Raw genomic sequence first — 23,293 nt, 5'->3', positions numbered from 1 at the left:
ACTTTTTTCTATAAAAGAAAGAAGAAAAATGGAAGGCTATGAACTAGAAATGTAGCACACCTGCAAAGAGAGAACAGAAGCTGACGAATTAAGGCTAATTCAACACTAAACTCCCTCAGCTGTACGGAACAGGAAGCAATTAGACAAGCTGAATATAGGTCAGAGATATGAAACCAGTGGCCTTCCAGATATTGCTGAATGCCAACTCCCACCAGACACAGCCAGCAAGACCAATGGTTGGAGCTGATGGGATTTGTAAGCCAATAACTGCCAGAAGGCTACAGGTTCTCCACCCCCGACTTAGAACAATAATCAATTTTATGAATGTTGGAGGCACCTTAGCTGAATGAGACATGATTGTGAGTGAATGTTACAGAAATAGCTTGGCCATGGGGAAAGGCACTGCTGGGTAATGAACAGTTCTTATTGGTGCTATATGAAAGGTCTGTTTCTTTCCACCTTCAGATAATTGTGGAAAATCAATGCCCCAGCAGCCCTAAAAGGCACAGGGTAGAGGTCACCTAATTACCAGCAGAATTCCATAGGCACCATGTAAAAGCATCTTCAAAAATAAATAAAATGAAAACCATTTCTACCAGCTCTGTAGCCTTGTTGTAACCCTTAGTATAGTACTATATAGTGCAAACATATTACCAGTATGCACCCTTCTATCAACAATAACTTTAGATAGTAATTCCTATCCCTCCTATTTCTCCTCAATGGATAAAGCCCCTGATTTCTGTTGCCCTGGAGCTGGTTTTGGGTCCCTTCATGATTTCCCCTTTGCAATGGACCTTACACAGGGAGTGGCCTGAAGTCTGTAACAGAAACTCCCTTCCCCTTGCTGGGTGTCTGTGGTTCCCTCCAAAGCTTGGTGGGAACTAGCTGGACTCTTAGCCTTACCTGTGCAGCAAGTCCTAACTGTTATTCTGTTGATCTGCTATTCACAAATAAATAAAACTATAGAAGTTGTCCAGACTCCTGCTGCTTCCTGGCATTCAAGTAAGCCAACTGCAAGGTCTCCTCAGTGTACCCAAACCTACAAGAATACCACAGGCCAGTTGGGAGGATCAGAATGGAGTGGCAGGCAGTTGGTTACCGGGGAGATGAGAGAGAATACTCAGAAGAGGGAGGAGAAAAAACAGCAGTTAAGGAAGCCGGCTGATGGGATCAGGGTGGGGTAGAAGTAGAGGGGTGAGAGTAGAAAAAAAGGGGTGAGAGTAGAAAAAAAGGCAGCTAAGAGTGGACATCAAAGGAAGGCAGTGGGAAGAAACTGGGAAGACCCTGCCTATAAGTTAAGAAAGAAACCTGGCCTGAGGAGAGGCACAGTCCAACTTTGTGCATCTAGGATCTCTCTACATGTCTAGTACAATGGGTAGTTAATACAGTATGTGGTTCTCCAGAGGTTGTTGTACTCTAGCTCCCATCAGTCCCATCCACCTTGGCCAAAGGTCATGGATGATAGCAGCTGTAGTCAAGCAGCATCTGGAGGTCAGCAAGTATTGTTCTTAGGTCATAATGAAAACTGAGTCTGTTGCCCTATCCCCAAGCATGACCACATAATGTCACTAGTTGCTTAGATCAGGTGTGGGGAGCTTTTGGTCCTTCAGGTGTTGACAGGGGATGATGGAAGATGTAATTTAGTAACATCTGGAGACCCAAAAGTTCCTGACACCTGCTTCAGGCCTTCCAGTGGTTGTCAAGTTCTGAGAGGTAAGGGTAGAAATTTGGTCCCAATATCCTGGCAAGGTCTACTGGCACCTACCCTGTCTCCCTATGGTGGATGGAACCTGGCTGTTTAATTTTATCACAGTCCCTCAGGGCACCCAATGTGGCATCATGCTAGGAAGTTGTGGGAACATTGAAATACTGGCTTTGCCAGATGCAAAAGAAGACAGGCCTCCTGCATGATTATGAGTTGTAATACAAACTACGCCTGCTAAAATTTACCTTTTCTACAGAACTGTGAAAGGTATAGGAGCTCTGTCCTCTTTGCATCTGGCCACCTTATTTCTCAGCTTGCCCCTGAAGAACACCAGTAGGATGGCCCACTAGGTGACATTTTCACAAGAATCTCCTTATTAACGTTGGAGCCAATCCTAGGGATAGGTTCAACTAGATGTTACATAATTGGGGATGGCATCTGTTTTCAGTAGCAGTCCAGTGTAATTTTGACCTCAGCACTCGTATTCTCTTACATATATAGGACCAGACTGTTAATTTCACCAGTCCCTTTCTGCTCGCTGTCACTGCTGCTTTGTATAGGTGCTCTGTCTTGTTCTGGAAGCAGTATTTTCCCCGTGAAAAATATCAGCGTGATAGAGCATTTGATCACAGAGCCAGATCCTTGAAACTAAATTTGATGATAGATAAAAGTAATTACTGTGCAACATTGGCTGCACTATATTTAAGCCCGTGTTAAGTGCTTTCTCTCTTTTCAGGGACTTGCAGAGTTTTGTAAGAACAAATAACCAAGACATAGGAAATACATTGTGGGGGAATGGGGAAGAAGCTCTCTAGATGGATAATGTGGATATTCAGTGATGACAGAAACCCCCTAGATGCACCAACAAATGTTGGTGCATCTAGGGCTAGACCCTGGGGCCAAGGTCTAAAGTCCTGCAGCCAAAGGGTCTAATGAGAGTTGCAGCTTAGTTTTGAAAAAAGTAGAAAGTTGTGTGAAATATGGCGTTCAGTTAAAGTGATACAGTATTCTAAAATACCCAGCGCTCTTATTAATTTAATGCTTTTTCTTTCTGTATTTCATTTGTATACCACATTTACTTATTACACCTATCTATCACTGAGTTCAACTGGCTCAGTAAACACTCAAGACAATTTTGAAAAACACAACGGCAGGGTAGATAGATCGAAAGATGGGTAGATGGATGGATGGATGGATGGATGGATGGATGGATGAATGAATGAATAAATAAATAAATAAATAAATAAATTGCTGCAACAATTTTAGACCAGTAAATTTAAAACCAGAAAAGGGGAAAGTTGGCACAAAGAACTAATGTACCAGGTATACATAGCCATTGTAATTAAAATTAAAGGGCTTGGGAGAACAAAAAAGGTATTTTTACATGACAGTTAAAAGACTAAACAACGTCAGCGCCAAGCAAGACTCTCTGGTAGGGCCATTCCATAAATGGAGCAACACCACCCAAAAGCTCTTATCGAGTAGTTATCAACCTCAAATTATTAGGTGGGAGAACCTGAAGAATCACCCCAGCCATCAATGAGGATTTCAAAGCCCTGACAGGTACCTATGGGACAAGACAACCCTTCAGATTATTTGGCTGTAAGCTGTTTAGTGCTTTAAAGACAGCACTTTGCATTGGTCCCAGAAACAAACAGATGGCAGAACAATGTTGTAAATGTGATCATATTTACCAGTTATCTTAGGTTTATTTACACGCCATTAACATATATTGCTTTTACACTAGTTTAAGCGCTATGTCTTCCCCCTGAAAGATTCCAAGGAGTTCTGCTTTGAAAGGTCTTTAGTCCCCACAGAACTACAGTTCCTAGGGTGCTTTCGGTGGCAAAGAAAGAATGCTGAAATCTGCAAATGTTGGTCAAATCTTCAATATTTCATTAATTCAAGAAGTGCTCCAATTCATTTCTAAGTCTTTACGAGTCTTTACAATATCTTTATTCATGTGATATTTAACCCCTTTGTGCCAAACAACCCCCTATAATTCTGCCCAATCGTGTGAACAAACTTTTCCTTGGCCAAAACCAGGATGCAGATGGCCACAAAGAAATCTGAAATCTGCAAGAATGATCTGTCTAGTGAAACAATTACCTAATTCAATTATGCACTAAACAAGCATGAACACAAAAACCTTTGCTGAAAGCGAGCAGTGGATATTTTTAAAGGAATGGCAGCATAATAGCACAAGATTGAATTTGAAAAGGCAAATGGTTGTTCAGTGATAATCCAAAACAAAATAATTTTGCAAATGGAATTCTCCCAGTAAATGTTGTACATGTGTATTTATTAATATGCACTGCAGTTACAGAATGCAGAACTTCCACCATGACCTCCCTGGCCCAAACCATACATAGACTGAGCTGCTCGGATTAGCTCTGTACTTTTATTCTCAGGTCTCCATGCATAAGGAGAATACTGGATGACTATTAAGAAATCACATATCTCCTCCACTCCCTCACAGAACCAGGTAACATCAACTACCCAATGGGAATTATCATGATGGCCTTTTATATCTTGCTATTGTTTACTTTTAAAAAAATGTGGTTTAATATTACTTGTAAGGCTTTGTATCCTGAAAGCCTAGATATAAATAATAGCAACAAGAATTACAGATAGGTAGATAGTTATAAAAAGCATCAAACAACACTTCACACAAGCTTTCCCTATATCCCTTTGGGGATTTGGTTTGTAACTAAAATATATGGTACTGCGGATAACGTAACAGATTTTATTTATGTAGCAAAATGTTTCGGCTTGTGCCTTTGTTAACCACCCTGATAAAAATGAAAGGTTGTCGTTTACAAGGCAGCACTTACAGAGCTTTGAGGATGGAATGTTTAGAAAGGCATCATTTGCCAAAGCTAAGTGATATTGGTGCCACCTGCCAGGTTGAAGCCATGTGATATTAATGTGCCCAGAAGTTCTCCGTCTTCACTAATGCTGTGGGATCAGTTGCCACCTCTGCTGCAGTTGTTGATAAGTGGTTCTCAGACCTGAAATGTTTTAGCATCTGGCTTCTCCACCTTTTTCTTCAAAATTGCAGATTTGTGGTTTCAAAACATGTGCTTAGTGGATATGACTTTCTGATTTCCCCCCCACTTGATATAGATTATACTGCAGGTGCAGTTGTGTTTGATTTAGTGTGTCCTATCCATCCTGGTGCTTTTGAAGATACAGTGGTACCTCGGGTTACATACGCTTCAGGTTACATATGCTTCAGGTTACAGACTCCTCTAACCCAGAAATAGTACCTCGGGTTAAGAACTTTGCTTCAGGATGAGAACAGAAATCGTGCTCCGGCGGCAGCAGGAGGCCCCATTAGCTAAAGTGGTGCTTCAGGTTAAGAACAGTTTCAGGTTAAGAACGGACCTCCAGAACGAATTAAGTTCCATGAAACTTTTGCCACATAAATATCTCTGTTTTGAAAGAGAGATACAACTCTCTCTCTCTCTCTCTCTCTCTCTCTCTCTCTCTCTCTCTCACACACACACACACACACACGTTTGAGGTGGAGTGTTCATTTCACCTTGAGTGAAAAAAATGCATACATTTGGCTATGGCTGGGTTTGAGGTACCCATAAAACATACCTTAGAGAAGAGATGAGTAAGGTATCTAATACCACCAGGCAACCTTTCTACTTTGGTTCAGGGAAAGAGTCTTGTGGTTTGTAGGCAAGCAGGAGAGTCCAAAAGCAGCACTGTCTACTATGTTTACAAACCTGTGATGTTTTATATAACAAAGAGCAGGCCAGAGTCAGTATACTGTTTTTTGGACCAGATGGAAGCCCACTGGTCTCCTGGCATTAAGTGATCCTTGCTGTTGGTAGATGTAGTGCAGTAGAAAGCAAGCTAGTGGCTTGTTCCTGCAGCAAACTACTGCAGTGTTGTAGAGTAAAGCAGGGTCGGTCCACCCATGAGGCAAGTGGAAGTGACTGCCTCAGGCAAAAGGATCCACAGGGGCAGCAAATCCAGTCTCCAAGGAATGCATTTCCCACTGCTGCTGCTGCTGACATGAATGGTATTCTGAACAAGCCAAATTTAACAGCAAACATCCCCATTAGATTTTCTCTTTCTTCCCTGTCCAGCTACTAAGAACAATTACCTCAGGGAGTGCATAGTAGGTCCACACAACATGGCTGTTTTACTGATGAAGTGATGTTGCAAAATACAGCTTCACGGACACTGTGTGGATCTCTTCAGCATTAGAGCTTATTCAGACCTTTGAAAATCACCTTCATATTGGTATCTTCACTTCAGTCAGGAGTTTTCTGTAACAATGAGGGGTGTTCAAAACACTTTAAGGCTTGTTCAGGTTTTCTGGCACTGGTCAAAAAATTTAGATCCTCATCCATCTCTCTGATGTTTCAAGGAAAGTTTTTCTAGGTCTTTACAGAAAGGCTGGGGCCTTGGAGAGAAAGCGTATCGTATTTCTCACTTGAGCACAAAAAGAATTTCATGGTTATAAAAAGCAATCTTTTGAGTTCTCTCCCTATGCAGCTTTCCTTTCCCAAAATATTCACAAGCTTGCTTTTCTTTCACAATACAGGATGACCCTATTAATGTTAATGGAGTTACAATGATGGATGCTAATAAAGGGGGAACCAGGGCTAATGCATTTAGGAGTCTTCTTTAACAAAACAAAACAAAACAAAACAAAACACCAACAAATGATGACAATTGAAGAGGAGAACTCTGCCTATTTTGAACAAAAGTAACAACACTCCTTTTTATCAGAGAAACAAAACCACAAGAAAATCACAAAAGTGATAAAATATTCTCCTCTCCACATAGTTCGCAACACTGAGGCATCTCCTCAGAACTGCCACCTCAGAAATGAAGCAGAAAGCCAGCTGTTTGGAGTCTGGAATGTTCTAATCACCAGAGAACAATATATTCCTGACAGCCCAACTAGAATTGATGGTAAACATGCCACTCCACGCAGAATGGATTTTTAAAAATTGATAGAAGGCCAGAGGGGTAGGAGGCTTTTTTCAGTGGGATCGTACCATGTGGAAAGTTTATCCTTTCCCTCCCAATTAAAATGGTGTGTGTGTTCAGGCATACATACACTAAGCCATCCATACATCCTTATTAAGAGCATCAGCATAGTAATTTAAGGACAAATTCACAAACAGCTTAATCACATAGGTAGAAGTGGGTCAGAGCAAACGTCTACTCACATCTTTCCTAACTATTCCGAGAACCTGGAATGTGAACTGGATTCCATATAATGAAAAGATTTCAAGGGAAGTCCTCTAAATTAGTGTGAGTTAACTAAGGGAGGAGGAATGGGGAACAGCATATTAGATTCAGATGGGGATGAGAACTAGGGCTATAATAGCCACTGATTTTAAAGCAACAGTAACCATATTTAAACAATTGTGAAACTAAGCACTGTTAGATAACCAGTCTGCAATATATTATATTTTCTTGCTGTTGTTTTAAATAAGCTTTAATAAATTATAACACACTTGTTGGAAGCAAGTCTCTGTTCAACCCATGTCTGTATCCCACTACTCTTACTTTAGGAGAGTGGATGCTGCCCCATCATGAAATTTAACAGTATTAGAGGAAAAGAAACAAAACCACAACAAAAAGCATGTGAGGAAGGAGGGAACAGTGTTGGAAGAATCCATCCAAAGACCGGACTGGAGGCAGACTTAGGATGTGGTTTCTCCCACATGACCCTGCCCTCTCCCAGATGGTTTTAACATGATGTTACCAGGTGAGATGAAATCTTGGGGAAGATATAACTACACCACACCCATAATTTCACAGACAGTTCCAGTGAATCCATGGGGTTTGCAAAACTTAGTTTGTTTTGTACATAGGTTTGTTTCAGCACCAGCATGTGAGCATAAGGTGGACAAACAACTGTAAATAAGAATGTGGGATGAAATGAAATACCTACTATTGTGCTGCCAGCACATCACAAACCATGGTGTTAACTCATGTCACATTTACAGAAACATAGTTCAGGGATTGGAGACAGCACAAACATTTTGGACCAGCACGTAAAGCCTTTTATCTGCTTTGATGCAAGCCTGCTAATACATTTCCCAACTGAGGCTCTGCTTCGTAAATCACTTAAGACATAGTCCTTATCTGAGTGATCCTAAGGTTATCCTATTTCCCTTTGAAATGCAGAAGCCGAGTGAAATCTTTTCCGCAGCTTTGAGACTATTTGCTGATTGATTCTATAATCTTGACGCTTAGCGTTGTCTAAATGTAAGAGACTCTTTACCACCAAAGATTGCCCCATGAATTCCAGCAAGCATAAGGCTAGACATTTACAAAAAATTAAAAAGGCAGTTCTGAGAGAATGATTGAAAGATGGGTAAGATGTTAGGTAAGCCAGGACTATATTGCATTCATTCCAAAAATCCATATTTCACCCATCTATCAAAAAGTACTCCAGGAGCTCATAGCATCACATGCAAAAATGTAAACACAATGAAAACAATTAGATGCTCATGTGCAGGCCTCAGATAAGAGCCCTGTGGGAAAGGGATACACTGCCCATGAATGAAAGTAAAGTGAACATTTGTGCCTCATACATAATTGCAAAGATGTTTGTTAATTGTTGGAACATAGTCACAAATGGCACATAGGCTTGACACTATAAAAATTGATCTGAAAGGAATAGACTCAGGTCCCATACCTTTCAAAGATTCTTACAGGATTGTCATACTTCTGGAATTTTGTGGACATATCTGGAATACAGCAGTCAGAAGCAGTGTCCAGGCAGAAATCACAAAAAATGTCCAAGAAAACCCAGACATATGGCAACCCATGTCAGCAATGTTGTTTTTGGCTATTTTCCTTAAAAATAGTTCAACAACTTTTCACTGTTAGTAATATGGCAACCCTAATATGGGAAATAGGAACGAATAAATAAACAATATAAATGTTAGTATAGTGGTACCTCGAGTTAAGTACTTAATTCGTTCCAGAGGTCCATTCTTAACCTGAAACTGTTCTTAACCTGAAGCACCACTTTAGTTAATGGGGCCTCCTGCTGCTGCTGCGCCGCCGGAGCACAATTTCTGTTCTCATCCTGAAGCAAAGTTCTTAACCTGAAGTATACTATTTCTGGGTTAGTGGAGTCTGTAACCTGAAGCATATGTAACCCAAGGTACCACTGTACTTTCCATAGGAGTACAACATTTGCAATTCAAAACTTCTGAAAAGAAACATTTTAAAAATAAATGTTGTGGGGAAGTCTACGCAGAAGAGCTTTGACTAGTGCCCTAGAGGGCATGCCCTAATTTAGTTATAACCAATAAGTATTGTGCCAACCCACTACAATGGTGTGATGTGGGGTTGCAGGCTGATCCAGGCTGGGTGGCAATAGAAGCACTATCCCCTTTCAAATTAACGGCAACACACATTTAAAAAGTGGGTCCCCAAATGCACATTTGGACTAAAGGTGACCCCAAATCAGAAAACCACTGCTCTACACTGACTCACAGTAGCTCTCCAGGGTTTCAGACAGGGGTCTTTTCCAGTTTTCTGTGGAGATGCCAGGTATGGAAACTGGGACCTTTTTCATGTAAAAGGTATGCTCTACAACTGGAATGCTCTACAGCTGGCATTAACAGGAATGAAAGAGAGCATTGAATGATTCACTTCAAAGTATGTAATGTTTATAGATACTTAATGGTTAAATGCTGGATAAAATATCTTTTTTAAAAAAGAAAACATGGTTTTTTAAATAAAAAATAAATCTACATATTGTGTATGTAGAATTTTTCTATCCATGCTGATGTATTGTTATAGCAGTTGTTTACAGTATGCTACTGTTTGATTTTTCGCCTAAGGTTTGATCAATAGAAGCATGTGCATGCAGGGAATACACTATAGAGTGCAGAATGCGAGAAGTGTAGGTAAGCATCTTAATGTTCAGGTTCATTTCATTTTATAGAAGGAATGTAGGTTCTGGATCTCCACAGTCCACTGGCTATTACTCTGCTCATACTTGTTTGTGGCCCTTAATTGTAGAATTACTCTGATCCCCCTTTAATTTCCTTGACAGCCCCAACGTGGTAAATGGTTGAGTGTTCTGATTTTCAAAGCAAATTTTTGAGAGATCAGCCTGCAATGAAGAATAAATGAAACCACTTTACTCAGAAATGCCTCTGTCTGGTTGCAGTTTCACATCTGAGTTTGAGCTTCAAGCAAATAAATACATTTTGCTGTACTGGGATGTATTTTTCTTTTAAGCATTGAAACTCTGTTGTTTCTTGGGCACTGCAGAAGAATAAATGAAAACACAGTGCTCCACATAAGAGATCCAGGCAATGTTAATATCCTGGGTACATGATTTATTCAACTGGAGCACTTAACTATCTGCCTTCTGCCACATGAGCACCTTCTTGCCCTATGTCAAGGGCTATACTGTAGACTTGAGGAACAGTCTTCAGAACCTTTAAGGATTTTTCCAGGTCCCATCCCCAAGTTTCTGTTTTCAGATTTTAAAAAGACTTCAGCCAATTCCAGTATCGGAGTTGAAATGCCTCTGACTACCCATTACTGGGAATCACAAATGGGGGAGAGTGTTGTGTTCATAACTTCTTTCTCGGTTTTCCACAGGCACCTGGTTGGCCACTGTGAGTACAAGAGTACAAGACCTTTGGCCTGATTCACCAGGCCTCTTCTGACATTGTTATAGAACCTGCAACCTTTCTTCTAGTTCAAAGACCCCAAATATTCCCCGGGCACTAAAGTGGGAAACAACAATGTTTTCTTTTCTTCTGCTTTAGGGGAAACCAAACAATTACATTGCTGGTTCACTGCCACATCAAAATCTATAATGTAACAGCACTGCAGGCAAGTACACCAGCAAAAATGTTAGCAATTACAATATAAGGTTGAGCCAGATCTAGGATGCTTCAGTTAAAAAAACACATGCAAAAGCTTCCTTATTTCAAGAAATATTTAACTGAAACAGGTCCTGTGCATTCTGAGGTTGTTTGGGGTGCTTGCATATCTGTTTGCTGATTTGATTTAAGTTTTGTACAAAATACTACTGAGATGTATTGGCATCATAATGGCAGACACTAAACCTGTACTAACAATGGTTATCTTGATGCTTGCATCTTTGGCTGTATATAGCTTAGCTCTAAACTACAAGTCTCTAGAAATAAGAGTATATATAAATATGTCACGCTTAGTTGTTTCAGCCACAGATGTTTGGGAGAGACTATAGAATGCATACGTTGCTTGCAACTTACATAAACTCTTTTAAATATTTCATGGCATGACCTAAACCATCTAGATATGAAAGACCAGTGCCACCCTCTGGTTACCTGACAAGCCACAGATCTGCTTTCCTTGTCTGTTGCTTGTTACGTTCAAGGGGAAAGAAGAAAGAAACAAGTCACTTTAAAACATCAGAGCAAAATGCTTCTCCCCCCCACCCATAGACCCATACCTTCAATACTGCAATTTTTAAATGAAGTCAATAAGTAAAAACATGATAACAAAATGGAGATATATGAAGCTGGGAAGATTAATGGAGCAAAAATAAGCTAGTGAGGTGCTGTCAAAGGGAAAAGATAAAATGTGTCTGACAGAGACTTCAGAGTAAAACATGTAAACTTGGTATTCATAAATAATTATTATTTCCAAAAGTAACTTTAAGGAGAAAAGTGTTGTTCAGAGGAACCTGTTACAAATCCGTTAAACAAGATATTAATTTTCTGATAAGCCCTGCATATTCTTTAAGACATTTCCACTGCAGGATGCTTAGACTTGTGTTCCATACTTTTTGCATAATGAACACTGATATAATTTCAGGATTATACAGCAGATACATAGGCACACTTCTTAATCTCTTCAAAGCCATTTTGGCTTCTCTGATTCTTCCAGCAAATAATTTGCATTTCTTAGCACCTTTACGTTTTCTTTTTTTAGAATGCCTCACCCATGGTTATTTAGGGTTTAAAATTTTACACAGCTGCTGCATTCTTATGGAGATATGCACATCATCTCCCTGGGCTAGGTTTGCTCCCAGATCTGCTTAGCACTGCCTTCACTGGGAGGACTGCCATGGTAACCAGATTCTAGCTGCAGTTCTGAATTCAGGATGGGACAATAGAGATATCAGCCCTTGGTGGAAGCCAGCACAAAAATATATATGAGAGAATTATACTTTGAGCTGGAAGGATAAATACCCACCATCTATTACACAACGGTTTGTACACCCTTGCTACATTTGAACACGTGTTATAAACAACAATGCTGCTTGGGTATCTATTTGGACAACATATATCAAGCTCCTGCCAATCTAGCAGTCCGAAAGCATGTCAAAGTGCAAGTAGATAAATAGGTACCACTCCAGCAGGAAGGTAAACAGCGTTTCTATGCGCTGCTCTGGTTCACCAGAAGTGACTTAGTCATGCTGGCCACGTGACCCGGAAGCTGTACGCTGGCTCCCTCGGCCAGTAAAGCGAGATGAGCGCCCCAACCCATGAGCGCCTCAACCCCAGAGTTGGTCACGACTGGACCTAATGGGAAGGGGTCACTTTACCTTTACCTTTATATCAAGCTATATGTATAAATTAAGATGGGTATAATGATGGTTATTGGATTGCTAGGGTGAGCTGACAAAGTGGGGGAGGGGTTCGGGGTTCCCTTCCCTCTTTTTTCCTCCCTTCTCCCTCCACTGTAAATTTGCAATAGAAAATCAATAAAAATGCTTTTGAAGAAGAAGAAAATGTGCTTCAAAAGTCATACCATATATAAATTGGTAATCGTTATATTTTGAATTATTAAATGGAAAGTCACATATCACCCTACACAGAGGCTGTGTAATGTTATGCCATTGAAAATTGCTATTGAGGGAGGAGACATTCAGAGGTATGTGACTGAAATCCCTGCTAGACAGAAGGAACCAGTAGGCTGATTTTTGCTTATGAGCAGACTTGTTGCAAGATAGGCTGAGGCTGCTCCTGCTATCTGAACAGCATGAATTCAGAATTTTCCTCCATCTTAAATCATTAAGTTTTACCTTATGTACTTTTAGCCCCTTTGAGGATACATGCTTTGCATACTCAGGTGCTGCGACAGAATAATTGATGTTCCCCATCAGTTAAATACCCTTTAGCTAATAAGTGTTTTTTTTAGTTACACTGACTTAAAATTGTGAGTTTAAAATTGTGAATAAAAACATACAGTTTTATTCACTGTTAGGCATACTGTTTTAGAACCATAAAAAGAAATCTCTCCATGTATTCAAAGCTAGACTGTATCTGTAGCTGTAGGTTCCATCCCTAATTATCATAACAGAGAACAACCTTATTTTTTTTAACATATTTTTTATGAAAGTTTTCTTGGTTTACAAAAGTATGTGCAATGTCTCTCTTTTCAAGTTACATTTTCTACACATCAGTTTCATATGCCGAGACATTAGCGTTACATTAGGAAGAAAAAGGGGAAAGAGGTGGAGGGGGCCATGGTGAGTGGGGGTGGAGTCGGATGGCGATGTTTCTATTTTACTTATTGTATGCGTGGGGTTTTGTGTCAGCGTCACACGTGCGGGTTTTCTTTACTATTCGCTTGTTTTCCTTTGGTGGTGAGAGAGGTTGAGGTTGGCCTAGGGTGTGGTTGTTTGATTATGATTGGCTGTGGTGAACTTTGTTTTCATGTTTGAGTGGGGTGGGTGGATGCTTTGAGTCAGGTTAGCCATATTGATTCGTATGCTGTTGGTAGATTCTTGTCGTTGTCTTGTTGGGCTGTGTATGTGATAAAAGGGGTGAAGGCATCTTCTTCCATTTCCCCCGTGTCAGTTTCAGTTTATTGGTTAGTTCTTCTAATAAGGCTGTTTCCCATACTATTTGGTACAACCTTATTGATAGAAATACTTGTTCTTTAGAATTCTAGACTTACTGCACATCTGAAGAAGGTATGCTTTTTCTTATCAAAGAATATGGCTGAAGCATCAGAGTTTTGAATGAGAAAGCGAGAAGAGACACACTAGTATTGCAAATTCCTTCCTTAGTACTTAAATCTAATTCCGTTCTCCAAACAGCATGTATTTCTGGATAATCTTTTCACATGTTCCCCATCCCATTTCAGATATAAATTAGACAAATTAGAATGCATTAACATGTTCACTGTTACAATATCCAAAAGCTATAACTTAGATATCAGCTTTAAGGAAATGGATTTTTAAATAATAGCAGCTAAAAGCAAGGAAATGCCGACAACAAAATAACACGATTTTAAAATGATCTTGAGACCCATATAGGGCTGCCCATCCTTTTGATTTAATAGCAGGTGGCATAATTTTAGAGTGCTTTAAGTCCTCAGAATGTGAGTCTTCTGGAAAATAAATTTCTTCTGATCCTCACTCACAGAGGGGAACATTTTTTTTAAAAAAAAAAAAGACTAATGTATGTTTTCTATAACACACAAAGGCATATGAATCCAGTAAGCTGCTGGACCGCAAGATGGATTTCCCCAGTTTTAAACTGCATGGTGCTTCAAGGTGTTGACACTAACAACATGCCTCACAGAGCAATCCTATACAGGTTCATTCAGAAGTAAGTCTCATTGAGTTCAGTTTATTTAGGTAAATGGGTATAAGGATTGCAGCAGAAACTTCTCTTTACTCTTTGCATGGTAAAATACAATACCCATTCTAGTTTATGTAGGTTTTCTTTCACATTATGGGTGGAGAATGCAAAAAAGCTCTTTTGCAGCTTAACCAGAAGCAAGTCTCACTAATTTCAATGAGACTTATTAATGGTTAACCATTTGAGATTGCAGTCTTGGTGGCATGGATATATGCTTAACTACTCAATTATTTCCAGGTACAGTGGTACCTTGGGTTAAGTACTTAATTCATTCCGGAGGTCCGTACTTAACTTGAAACTGTTCTTAACCTGAAGCACCACTTTAGTTAATGGGGCCTCCTGCTACTGCCACGCCGCTTGAGCACAATTTCTGTTCTCATCCTGAAGCAAAGTTCTTAAGCTGAAGCACTATTTCTGGGTTAGCAGAGTCTGTAACCTGAAGCGTATGTAACCTGAAGTGTATGTAACCAGAGGTACCAATGTACAAATTCATTCCAAAGTATTTCTGCTCTCACTACCAACTCTGTCTTCCCTGGCCTATTATTTCTCTTATTGCTTCCAGCAGCATCCCATGCCTTTATTGCAGAAGACAATAGCTCACGGATAGGGCTCATGCTTTGCATGCCAAAGATCCCAGGTCCAATCTCCTGGCACAGCCAAGCAAGGAAAAAATCCCAAAAACTTTGAAAAATTCCTGCTGGTCTGATATATCCTAATCCCCACCTGCAAGTACCAATATAGATGAGCTTTCTTCTGTGAGCGATTTAAAACAGGTGTGGGGAACTTTGGGCCCTACAGTTGCTGCTGAACTATCATTTTGGCTATTAGCCATGCTAGCTGGGGCTGTTGAGAACTGCAATCCAAACATGTCTGGAGGGCCACAAGTTCTCTACTCTCAAATTAAAACAAATCTGAAGTGGCATTAACCCAGTGGTTAAGTACCCAAATGCAGTACTCCCTCCCCCAGGAGCCAGGCCTCATGGTGAAACATGCATTTGGGATAAAAATGGCCACAACTTTATTGAATTCAGATGTAGGTAAACCTTGGCATAGGTATTGGGCGGGTATCCATCTCAGCCCCCTGCTGGGGGTCTGAGGCATGACAGGGTCAGTGAGGGGAAGATGGCACCAACGCAAAATGTGAGTTTACCCAACTGCTCCCTCCCCGAATCACTGAGAGTAGCTCTATTGCCCATCCACCGTGTGCTTGTGGACAGAGACTACGCTCATGACCCCTCTAATCGAGTACCCTGTTATTACCACCACAGGAAGTGGATGAGTCACCCCTTCCTCAGATGTTTGACTAAAGGATTCTGCCCAAGGAATAAACCGCCAAAGTTGTGACAATTGCTATGGGGAAGGCAAAACCTGAAGAGCAGGGAAAATTCCTTCCCAGCTCTGAAGACAGCAACCATTTTACGACCATGGCCACAGCCGCACGCCTGGAAAGAAAAGGTTAGTCTGCAAGAAAACAAGATTAGAGGATGGGCTGGGTGGGTGACACAATGGGGCTGACTGCACTGCCAAGATGGTCTTGCCCCCAAGGCCACCGCGGATTGGCCAGAAATTTTAAAACTGGGTTTAGCGGGAATCCAGCAGGCACTGCGGCAGCCAAGGGAGAGGAGCCAGCAGTTGGGGCAAATGTGGCGTGGCTTCAGAAGGACAGGGAAGCGTCGTGCTGGGTCGCAACCACCACCCACCTCTGTACTGGGTAAGTGGCCATTTTCAAGCTGTGTTTGTCAAGGGGATCTTTTTAATGAGTTTTAGGGGCATCAACACAGAGCAACTGTCAGGCTTAACAGACCTGGTCATTTTTTTCCTTTTAATTTACAAACTCACATAGTTCTGTGTGCCCCCCGCCATGAAGAAATTACTATTTTGTTTATAGGTGGCCCTGTTTTGCTTCTAAATAACATGCAGTCACCTAAGTGCGCTATTAACATATGTATAGAGATGATAATGAGGGCAAAACATGTGGTGATCATGGAGCTGCCTTTTTTCTTCTCTATGGATCTGCTATAATTGTTCAGAACAGCCTTAGCCATGGTTGTGAATATGCTGCCACTGCTCCCTCCCCGCTCAAATTACAGATATTTCTTGTGCCCCTGTCCATGAGTGTTAGGCTGTATGTTCACTCTAGTGTACAAAGCACAAATGGTCTTTAAAAACAAGCCATATAACATAGAAGTATTACTTCCCTAACTTGGGGTCCTAGCTAACAAAACAGCACATCTATTTTAGCTGATATCAACTACATTTTGCCCTACCACAAAAGGTTTTCAAAGAGAAATTGTTTAAATTCTTCAAATCAAACCACAGCAAGCCTTCCAGGTTTCATGTCTGGCAATACCAAGTGATAGAGAACAGACATAATGGTTTGAGTAAGCTGAGACATTAATTTGTTTGGACATGAATGAACTATAATATTCCCAATGAGACAAGCTTGTTTCTGCAGCAGAGAAGAAAATTAAGATGAAACATTCAACAATATCCAATTGACCAAGGTCCTCTCCCTGCCCCAGCCTTTATTGCATTTTTGTTGTATGTGGATGCTACTTACTTGTTAGACTCTCCCTCCATCATCCTCATGTTTCTAAAAAGTGATGAGACCATTTCAGCCCACTTCCTCACTTTTAATTTAATTACATTGATGGAGCCTCACAGCGAGAACAACAATGAGCATCAATCACATTTACCTGGATCTGAGCTCTGTACTTGGGAGTTTTTCTTTATTCCTCTACAACCGACATTTCCTTTAATGATTTTGTATAATTAATCAAACCCCTCTTATATATAAAATGACAGCCTAAAGATGTTGTGTGTAATGTATCATCTTCTTCTTTTTACTTTATTTGGCTAAAACAAATTAATGAGATATTGTGGGGGGAAATTGGTGCATTTTGCAGCATTTAAGCCAGTGCTTTTACAAGCATTGCATTCATGATCGTGATCTTGTTAGGCTCTCTAGCGAAATGAAACAAAGCCTGGAAAGATCTCAAGAAAAAGAATAAAGAATTGAGTTTCTTAAGAAGAAATAATAGGAGGAAGTCTTACTAATTCAGCAGTGCAACACAGACCTAACTCAAACATCATATGCTATGTAAATTACATACTAATATGAGTTTGGAGTAGGTTAGGCTGTGTATGCCCTGGATCCAGCACATATTCAATTCCTGGGATAGCCTGGCTAGCTTCCTGGTGAAGTCCTCTAAGTATGGACCATTAAGGTAACAAAAGAAGTGGCTCTGTAACAGATGGGTCTAGGGTTCCCATATGTCCAGAATTACCCAGACATATCTGGAATATTGCAGCCGCAATCAGTGTCCGGGCAGAAATCGGCTAAATGACCAGTAAAATCCAGACATATGGCAGTCGACTTTCCTCAGAAAAAGCTCAAAAACATCCAATTTCTTTGCAATTTTGCAACCCTAGGTGGGCCCCTCAACTAGGTGGTAGTTAGAAAGACAAAGGCCAGAACTGAGAGTTGAGTTTTGTGAACCAGATCCTAGAAGGCTCCAGGCTGGGAGATAGAGCTATGCTTGATTTTTGTTAGAATCCCAAGGCTGTGGCCGCAACAGAAGCAAGACCCCTCCATCGTAGGCTCAGGTTGTATATATGTGTAAATAAACCACATATCATAAAGACCCCACAGTCTCCGCTGTGCCTCATTCCAAAAGAAAACACAAACCCTGCGTAAACACCTGGAACCTCTGGAATCTCACACCACTAAGATATTGGAGTGGTGTGAAACAATACACACACACACATCTACACATGCAATTGTAGAGCATTAAAATGCCTCTCCTACCAGCATTCTGAAAGAGCACAAACCATTGTACTGCCTCAGCATTCTATCATTCTGCTGTGCGCAAACCTTGGGGGTCAGAATATTTGCCTTTTGGGCAAACTAGATGAGATATCAATCCTGCAATTAATAATTATAGGATTGTTTTTTTACAGATAAATGGCACATCTCCTAGTGTGGATCCAGGATCACAGCAGGGGTACAAGCGTTAAAACACCCTCCCCCTTCCAAACATCAGATTTCTGATCCAGCCTGAGGATCCTGCACCTTTCAGCAATAAGCCTTTTTTATTGCATCAGGCAGAACTTTGAGCTCTCCCTCAAATTACCAATGTTAAAATTGAAGTAGTTGGAATATAGAGAAATAGGTCTATTTATATTGTCTCAAGCAGAGGGCCCCCCAAAACCAACATTTCTCAAAATGACTCATCACTTGAACATTCAGGTTTGTATTGTTACCTAGATAAATGGCATGCCCATCTTGTGGTTATAAGTGAGTTTTAGAATGACAAGTGGATTTGGTTTCCTTTCGAAATAAGAATGATGTTCACAGACAGCAACTTCTTGTTTTATATTCTTCTGAAGTACAGAATTAAGAAAGGACAAAAGGGAGGTCATGAGAGCTGCATGTCTAATAGCCGATAAAAAGAGTCTGAAGAATATAAACACACTGAATGCACAAACAAGTTTCCTTATATAATAACATGTGAGCACAATGTGATTGAAGAGTTTCAAAAATTTGATTATATTCCTAATTGGAACTTCATGAAAACTGCCTTAAGGAGACCACAGAGCCGAGCCCTGAATGTCCAAGCAATTTTAGATTCAAATTAAGTTAAGAGATTGATTTCCATTTCAAAAGGCCATTCCTAACTGATAAAGTAAGCTGAAGCAGTACTATTTAAAATGTACCCTCAAATGGCAAAAACTAAGCATCTCTCACTCACTCACTCTCACACACAAACAAACACACACCGTTGGTTATTTGGATTGTATGACTAAAGAAACTAGAAAACATTCAGTTTGGTAAAGTTGTTAGAAAAAAGAAGCAGACAATCATGACAAATATGGTCAGATCAGCTCTTGGACTGAGCAGTACACAGTAGTGTGTAATGCATACCTATCATGAAATCAAATGGGGATGGAATAAAGATGTACACGGCCAAATATACAGAGTGGGGGAGGCAAACCAAACCCCTGTGAGTCCTCTACAAGAGGTAGGCTCCTCTTCCCTTGGTTTTTGCCCCCAAAGCACTCTACCACCCCCTCCACAATGCAGTGCAATGCAATATAATGATGTGGGTTCGCTCGACGAAATTTTAGGGAGAGGAATGCTGCAGGGCAGTGGACAAAGGACAGAGGTAATATTTCCAAGCCCTTGGATTGACTAAAAAATTTACCTTTTTCTGATTTCCCAAGTTAATCCAAGGTTAGTTTCTGTGAGCTTCACCATCTCTAGACAGAGTTTTTTTTTGGTTGTGGCACCTTGCTTACATAGTTCCTGCCTCTGTTCCTTAATGTGGTGCCCCTGTCCATAGTTTTCACATCCCAGCTGAAGAAGACATTTCTGTTGCACAGGTTTTTAATGGACCTCCGTGCCTTCTCATCTGATTTTCTCCTACTGCTTTAAATGTTTTTGTTGCTTTTTAAATATTGGATTTCTGTTTTATTTTGCTGTTTTTATATATTGCTGGTTTTAAGTATGCCATGAACCACCTCAGAAGTTACAAAAGAGAGGTGGGCTATAAATATTCAAATAAAATTATTTCAAACTGTAGCATATTCATCTCCTGACAATCTGGGGGGGGGGGGGAGAACCCTGACATTGAAATCAATGAAACAGATAATGCATTACGACAGTGGAAGTTTGATGTGAAGATGTTAGCAGCCTGAAAACAAAGTTGTTCCTTTCCTTGCTTGCTTTTCCTTAAGAACTAATATGGACATTTCCCTGGGCCATTGTTAGCTTTGATGGACAAATATTGAAAGTGAGGGAACGGTAAGTCATGCAATTTCTTTTTCAGACATAAAATATCAAATTAAAATGATACAAATCTAAAACTAGGTAATTTAATACCAATGGAGGCCTGGAACAAACTATAAATTGGTGTGATCAAACTTTACTGTCCGATTTTTGAAGCGATACTGCTTGCAGAATGCCTTACAATCAGTGTAGATAATTGTACATGGGGAAAATAGGAGATGGGTGCCCAGGATGACTTTTGTTCCTATAGCCTGTTGCAGAGGAGCCAGGTCCGTTATGGCAAGTGGGGCACTGCCCCACCAACCTCAGTCTGCCCTCTCCCAGCCCCCACCTGTCTGCCATCTTACTTACAAGCAGTCCGGGGGGTGGTTGCACAGCCGGTCGACTTCTTCCTCCATAGTCTCAATGTTGTCTTTATAGAACTCAGCAGAGAAGAGGCTGGGGGCAAAAAACAAAACCAACCTGTCATTGGCTTGGGCTCTGCCTGCTGTTTCGGCTCCCTGCAGTCTACCCCAACAGTCTTGATGGTCCCCAGCCACCACTAGTCTATTGTTGCTACAGTTTCCTCTGAATTTCCTTGCTCTTTCATGCTAGCGTAGATCACTTTTAAAAAGGGACTTGCTACTTCTACCTAAAATAGAAACGGCCACAGAATTCTCAAAGCACTATTTTGGGAAGCCAAGTGGGTGTAGGTAGTTGCTCTATCCCATTTCAAGCCATATGGAGGGGTTTTTGTTTCCTTCAACACCACCATAAATGTGGCCATTTTGAAGTCCCAGGTTATGGCTTAAAACCACATGAAGCTGCATCTGATCAGTGCTTGGATGGGAACCACATGTACACTTCTGTGGGCTCCATGACAGAAGAAGGATTGGGGGCGGGGGGAGTTAGAAAATAAAAATAAACAACAAATGCTTTTAAAAATACAGGCATTTCACTTTTGCTGTCTCTCTTGCTCCCCATCCCACATATATTCTAAAATCTCTTCCTACTCCCAATCAAGGAAACCTGAAAGGCTGCCCCTGCCTATAAGTAGTCTGGCGAATGTTTGCTGTGATTCACCAAGTAGATGCTGAGTTCACCTGGATACACCAACAGACAACATGCATCACTTGAACAAAAACTGCTGGTGGCAAAACACCTCCTTTGTGTGACAGCTGGATGATACTAATGGGAGCTACATGCTAAACACCCTCTCACAGAGCCGATCCGAGGCAGAGAGAATGTAACTTCATTATGGCAGGTTTAAATTTCAGATCTTTTTGAGATATGGCCATCAAGTCACACAAACTTCATTCACCTATATCAGTCCTGCCTGCAGCACATTTTTACAAAACTAGATGCTGAAAGAAATAGATGCCCATTGACATGACTCACCGCTTGGTTGCACCGTGATAGGAGATGGGTTGCAAAAATGGCTTTACCACCATTCAGTCCCCCTCCCCTTTGGCAAGTCTTTTTTTAAAAAAACAACACTGATTGATAGGGGGAAAGTGGAAACACGCCAGACACTTTTGCAGAATGGGAAAAGAAAAAGGAAGACTGCAAAGGAGGAAGGGGAATCACTTGTTGAAAGTTGGGACTAAAGGTGGATCTGGAAAGAAGGTTGTATCTGATACCATCAGCAAATCCTAAGGACTGGCATGCACTACCTTCAGCACCTTGCAAAACAGAAATATGTCTAGGTTCAAAAAGGGTAACAACAATACAGTATCATCACATCATGCATTCCATGTATATGCAAAACCACGTATATGACAAACACTCCCCTTGGAACTGCCTCTAAACAAGCGTTCTTACCCTCCCAGTGCTGTATTGCTGAGTGGGCCTTGCTCAGTAAGCAAGGCAGAGAGTTTTGAAGGCAGAGGATATCAGTATTATTACGCCAATAGGGGACAATTTAGGAGTGAAGTTAACACAGAATGGCTATCTAAGTCCAATTATTATGTTCAGGGCAGGGGTTAGATTTCAGCTAGTACTGTGCTCAAACCTGTTCTCCAATTTCTTAAAAGTTTTCTTCCAATTCAAAAAGAAGCTTCCATTTTTCTGTCCAATTCTCAAGGCACTTAAAATATTTCTTTAGAACGTTAGTGGGGGCAAAGGTGAGATTACCTTCTTGCTGCAAGCTGGCTGTGGGTGGGGTGCTTGTTTATCTTGCCATTAAACATTTATCCTACACTCTACAGCTTCCCCAACTGCCTGTGCTTCCTGATCACAAAAAAAATCATGGGTGAACTGACCTCATGACATCTTTCCCTAAGCTTCAATTGAATCATGGGAAGTCAGGGAGGCTGGTTGAACAAGAAATACTTGATTATAGAACTCTGTACAACATAACCCCTCTCCTTTGGCAACTTTCTCCTGCTGCTTCTATCCCTGCCTCCTCCTTGGCCCTAACTTCCTAAACTAGATATGGGAAGTGTGTCTAAAGGTATATTAACATTTATCCTTGCACAAACCACCAGAGAGATGATTTGTGGAATTAAAGCAAAGATGCTTGCAAACACCCTTTGGCCACCTTGAAAATGGGTTAAGGCAACAGCAACCCTGCACCCTGTTAAAAGTACAACAGCAGAGATCATACCCCAGAAGCTGTGATTTGACTAGGGAAACTCACTGGTTGCAAATAGAAGCTTCCCCTACAGAGCATATACAGTAGCCGCTTGCAAATGGTGATTTTCATTGACACCAAAGCTCAAGAAAAAATGTTAACCCACAACAGCTGCTATTTTAAAAAACAAAATGTAGATAGGTGAAATATGGTCATGCATTTAACATAATGTGTAGTTTGGCCCTTAGGCACTAACCTACACTACAGTGGGTGCAGCATGCAAACTCTCCACATTGACTTAAGTTTTACTCTTGGAAGCACTGAGTGCTGGGTATAATATAAAATGGCCTGATGGGGGAAAACAAAAGCAAAATAGTCTGAGACTTGAAGCCACCAGAGAGAAGCAAATAGATAAAGATTGGCATTTCAGGATGGAAATGGACACTTCCCCAATTCAGAGTGATATGCAGGCAGCAAGCAAGGCTGTGTGCTTTTTACACTGAATGATTGGTTCAATAAAAGTTAATGCCTTATGTATTACAAATTTCATTTCTCTCTGACTCATAGCCGACTACGCAGGGAGCGTGGACCCTCTTTCTGTATGTCTCACATTATTGTTACTACAAAATCATAATCGATGCTAATAATCCCTA

The 23,293-nt window shown here is 40.8% G+C and overlaps 2 long non-coding RNA genes across 9 annotated transcripts in view; one reads left to right on the top strand and one right to left on the bottom strand.

Annotated features, from left to right (window-relative positions):
* LOC310845410 overlaps positions 1–23,293 on the bottom strand; it is a 722,498-nt gene that overhangs the window by 457,071 nt on the left and 242,134 nt on the right. Inside the window, exon 5 of the long non-coding RNA XR_014564670.1 lies at positions 20,441–20,527. This is a non-coding gene — a long non-coding RNA (uncharacterized lncRNA). The remainder of the gene's footprint in view (positions 1–20,440; positions 20,528–23,293) is intronic.
* Positions 1,086–21,551, top strand: LOC310845412. Of its 8 annotated transcripts, none has more exons than XR_014564676.1 (7): positions 1,086–1,375; positions 4,032–4,190; positions 9,544–9,609; positions 10,486–10,552; positions 14,143–14,268; positions 15,570–15,756; positions 21,093–21,551. It is a non-coding gene; the product is annotated as an uncharacterized lncRNA (long non-coding RNA). The 8 variants fall into 8 exon arrangements; XR_014564677.1 differs by having other exon boundaries at positions 10,486–10,556; XR_014564679.1 differs by lacking the exon at positions 1,086–1,375 and adding an exon at positions 1,590–1,713.

Source organism: Podarcis gaigeae, assembly GCF_964106915.1.
Source record: "Podarcis gaigeae genome assembly, chromosome: 5".
Lineage (NCBI taxonomy): Eukaryota > Metazoa > Chordata > Lepidosauria > Squamata > Lacertidae > Podarcis > Podarcis gaigeae.
Note: the sequence above shows the minus strand (reverse complement) of the source record. Positions and strands in the feature narration are given on the sequence as shown.